Genomic DNA, 4,697 nt, shown 5'->3' with positions numbered 1-4,697 from the left:
CAGAGTACGACCCTGCCTCACACAGGAAGCGGCGCATGTCCTAATCCAGGCACTTGTCATCTCCCGTCTGGATTACTGCAACTCGCTGTTGGCTGGGCTCCCTGCCTGTGCCATTAAACCCCTACAACTCATCCAGAACGCCGCAGCCCGTCTGGTGTTCAACCTTCCCAAGTTCTCTCACGTCACCCCGCTCCTCCGCTCTCTCCACTGGCTTCCAGTTGAAGCTCGCATCCGCTACAAGACCATGGTGCTTGCCTACGGAGCTGTGAGGGGAACGGCACCTCAGTACCTCCAGGCTCTGATCAGGCCCTACACCCAAACAAGGGCACTGCGTTCATCCACCTCTGGCCTGCTCGCCTCCCTACCACTGAGGAAGTACAGCTCCCGCTCAGCCCAGTCAAAACTGTTCGCTGCTCTGGCCCCCCAATGGTGGAACAAACTCCCTCACGACGCCAGGACAGCGGAGTCAATCACCACCTTCCGGAGACACCTGAAACCCCACCTCTTTAAGGAATACCTAGGATAGGATAAGTAATCCCTCTCACCCCCCCTTTAAGATTTAGATGCACTATTGTAAAGTGACTGTTCCACTGGATGTCATAAGGTGAATGCACCAATTTGTAAGTCGCTCTGGATAAGAGCGTCTGCTAAATGACTTAAATGTAAATGTAAATGTATAGGGTGCCATTACAGACACACTGTGTCTTTATTAGAGTGTTGTTTACACTGAGTGGCCTGTGGCAGCCAGCACCAGGGCAGCACATCACAGTGAATCACTGTTTCATAGTGGCACTGCTGAGATAGACAAGGGCAGACTCTCTGGAGCCAGCTCCCCTATGCCTTCTCTCTCTACCTGTCACTTTAGAGACCAGCACCACCGTAAGAGGAGGGAGGGAGGGAGGGAGGGAGGGAGGAAGAGAAATCGAGAGAGAAAGGAGATAGAGGGGGAGAGAGGGAAAGAGAGAGAATTGAAATTGAATTGAGAGAGAGAGAGAGAGAGAGAGAGAGAGAGAGAGAGAGAGAGAGAGAGAGAGAGAGAGAGAGAGAGAGAGAGAGAGAGAGAGAGAGAGAGACCACAGAACGCCTTGCCCTGATGGAATGAGTCTGTCTGAGCTTGGTGTGGAGAGGGGAGGCTGTCATATGCTCCGGCTGACGACCAACACATCTGGGTTTGGTATAATGGGATGCAGCGGGCTGAGGGGTTGTCTGCCAGTGTGAATTCTGTTTGGCAGAAGAAATATGAAAGGCTCACTCTGATTCACTCTAACCGGCATTTGTGTGCCTGTGTGCAGCCGTGCAACTTTTTCCCCCTCCACTTTTCTCGGGGTCATTACTGGCAGGCTTTTTCCGATGGATTCATTTCCTTTGTCTTTCAGAAGTAGAGTGGACGCAGTGTGTCTAAGTCAGCCTCAGGGTGGAGGACTCTCTATTATTACATGGTCTGACTACACATTTACTGCTCTTAAAAACACCAGCCCTATACAGTATACACCCACCTATGTTGTCTAGCCGTCTCTGTGCAACATTTCCACCTCTTCTCTCTTTCTAGCACTCTCTTTTCAGCCTACTCACACAATGAAGAAAAGTACTCCTCCTGAGCCGAGGCTCTGATTACAAATTCAGGTTGGACCTCTCCATTGCTCCCTTGGGCTGTTTGGAGACAAAAAAAGGAAAAGAGGAGTTGATGGAAGGAAGGCCCACAAAAACAATCTGTTTCCTGGCGTGCCGGAGCCTGCAGCCTGCAGCTTAACCTACTGCACCTGTTCTGGAGCCTCACACTCATTGACTGACTCGCACATGTAGTATCGGAGCTTTGGTGGTACCTGCAGCATGGCCCTAACCCAGCTGGTACAGGGCCCGGACACATCACCACCACCACTTCCCTCCCTACACGCCTTCTACGCCCTACACCTCTACCTCTTTCCCCACTACCCAGACAACCCCAATCACCCCTCCACCTTCCACAGACTCCAGTCAGAGCCTTGCCTCACTAGGTAGTTGGGTAAGTGTGTAATGAGGTTGGTCATGGATATCTGTTGGTAATCCAGTTTAAATGTGACCCAGACCACACCAAATGTGACCCAGACTACCAGTTCACTGGGTGTTGTTCATAATACAGGGTACTGTATACTGTAGGTGGGTATAAGTCATATTACTGTGACAGTGCCATTGAATGGAATACAGTTTGATTTGTTGATGGCTCAGTGTTGATACAGTAAGTAACTATTTCTTGTGCCAAAAGTTCTTCCTCCCTCTCTGTGGTTTCTGTATTTGCCAATTTCTTCCCATCATTTTTTCTCTTCAAAAGACTGTCTGGATGAAGATAATATTTCACACAAGAAATGGCACATGGAGTCAAACTCCATGGACAACCAGCACTGGTGTCACGCCTTGGTCATTGTATCTTGTGTTTTTGTTAATTGTTTGGGTAGGCCAGGGTGTGACATGGGTTTATATGTTGTATTTCGTATTGGGGTTTGTATTAATTGGGAGTGTGTATTATTAGGGGTGTGTCTAGTTAGGCTTGGCTGCCTGAGGCGATTCCTAATTGGAGTCAGCTGATTCTCGTTGTCTCGGATTGGGAACCGTATTTAGGCAGCCTGAGTGCGCGTTGTATTTCGTGGGTGATTGTACCTGTCTTAGTGTTAGTCACCAGATAGGCTGTATTAGTTTCACTCGTTTGTTGTTTTCGTATTTTCAGTTATTTCATGTACAGCATTTTCTTCATTAAAAGTCATGAGTAACCTACACGCTGCATTTCGGTCTGACTCTCTACAAACAACAGACGAAGTTCATTACAACTGGCAGAAACATTTCACTCTTTTACATTTGTGCTGGTTTCCAAACCGCGATGCCACACCAGATACAGGTGGTTTAGTTCTCCCTTTAAACTCTCAACAAGCCCTCTATCATTTCAGACATTGTGTTGTGTGGTCTTAATGACATGTTTTGAACACACTGTGCTTCTGACTTTGGTGTTGAATGAACACTGGCATCCATCTTAAACCATCCCTGCTCATACCTGCTGGCAGCATGGGCATCCCTCTCTCTGGCTGAAGATTGGTTGAGCTTGGTTTTGTTGCCGTGGCGACCACATGGTCAGGGCCAGTGAGTTTAGCGCTCTGCTCATTTCCTTCATTACCAGGAGCAGCTCAGGAAATGAACTAACCACCGCTACTGCTAGGGGCTAGAGGCTGCACCACAATAACACAACCTCCCCCAGGATCCACACATGGACCATTAAAGATCATTAACGCCATTTTACTCCATATGCATCTGACTGACTCATAGGCATTTTCTCGACACTTCTTTTGGTTATAACATAATGGATTGCAAAGCCAAAATCTCTATGCATCAATTATTGTAATCATGCTATTTTCATGGCACATTGTCTGTGTTCTGTATGTCTACCTGTGCCTGTATTTGCTAGTTCAGAGCACTTTATCCAGCGTATAACAGATGCCTGTGATGAGTGAGGTGGTGGAGAGCAGTGGAGAGAGATATAGAGCAGGGATCCAGCAGAGATCCAGCCTGCCACAGCTCTACTTAGCAGATAAACATGTCTTTACACTGTGGCCTCAATCTGACAAGGCTGTCTAGGGTGGTTAGGGGTTACACCTACCCCCCCTTCTCTGTCTTTAAACCCTCTGTCTTTAAACCCTCTCTATCTTTAAACCCTCTCTATCTTTAAACCCTCTCTATCTTTAAACCCTCTCTGTCTTTAAACCCTCTCTATCTTTAAACCCTCTCTATCTTTAAACCCTCTCTGTCTTTAAACCCTCTCTATCTTTAAACCCTCTCTGTCTTTAAACCCTCTCTATCTTTAAACCCTCTCTGTCTTTAAACCCTCTCTATCTTTAAACCCTCTCTATCTTTAAACCCTCTCTATCTTTAAACCCTCTCTGTCTTTAAACCCTCTCTATCTTTAAACCCTCTCTGTCTTTAAACCCTCTCTATCTTTAAACCCTCTCTGTCTTTAAACCCTCTCTATCTTTTTACTGTTTCTGTCGACCATGTCCCCTTCTATTTCATTTTAAACTTTTTTGTTTTACTTGCTATCACTATATCTCTTGATTTCTCTCTCTTTCTTTCTTTCTTTTTTCTTTTTTTCAACTTACTCCTCCCCAACTCCCTCCCCCACTCCCTCCCCCGCTCTCTCCCCCTCTTGACTCACTCTGCTCTGTGGGGTTGTCAGACAAGGCGGCCTCTGTCTGCTTGAGCTGTAGTCAGGCTGTGCAGGGCCAGCCCCCCCCCCACCCCCTTCCCTTTGTCCTGGCCATCTCTAGGAGATGGATGTGTCTCCAGGGGATTGGCCCTAAAGAAAAGCACATCCAACTCACTCATATTAAATTCTGCTGAGCAAATACAATCCGCAAATGTGTTTTTTCTCTTTTTTTTGTGGAGGGGCTAATTTACCCCCCCCCCCTTATATATATATGTGTGTGTGTCTGAGACAGAGTGAGAGTGGGGGAAGAGTATCACAAGAAGAACATTAGAGGCAAGTAAAACTTCTGATTGAAAGACCATGAAAGTTTCCATGTTGAAGAACTTCGGAAGATGTATTTTTCTCATTTGTTGGAAAACATGATGGAAACGATTCATCGGCAGAGAAGATGTCATTCTTCAGATTACTTTTAAGAAGGTTAAGTTCCTTTTGTTGACATAACCTCATGTCACGCTATCCCCACTGGCTGCCA

The sequence above is a fragment of the Oncorhynchus gorbuscha genome, linkage group LG10 (genome assembly GCF_021184085.1).
Source record: "Oncorhynchus gorbuscha isolate QuinsamMale2020 ecotype Even-year linkage group LG10, OgorEven_v1.0, whole genome shotgun sequence".
Lineage (NCBI taxonomy): Eukaryota > Metazoa > Chordata > Actinopteri > Salmoniformes > Salmonidae > Oncorhynchus > Oncorhynchus gorbuscha.
Note: the sequence above shows the minus strand (reverse complement) of the source record.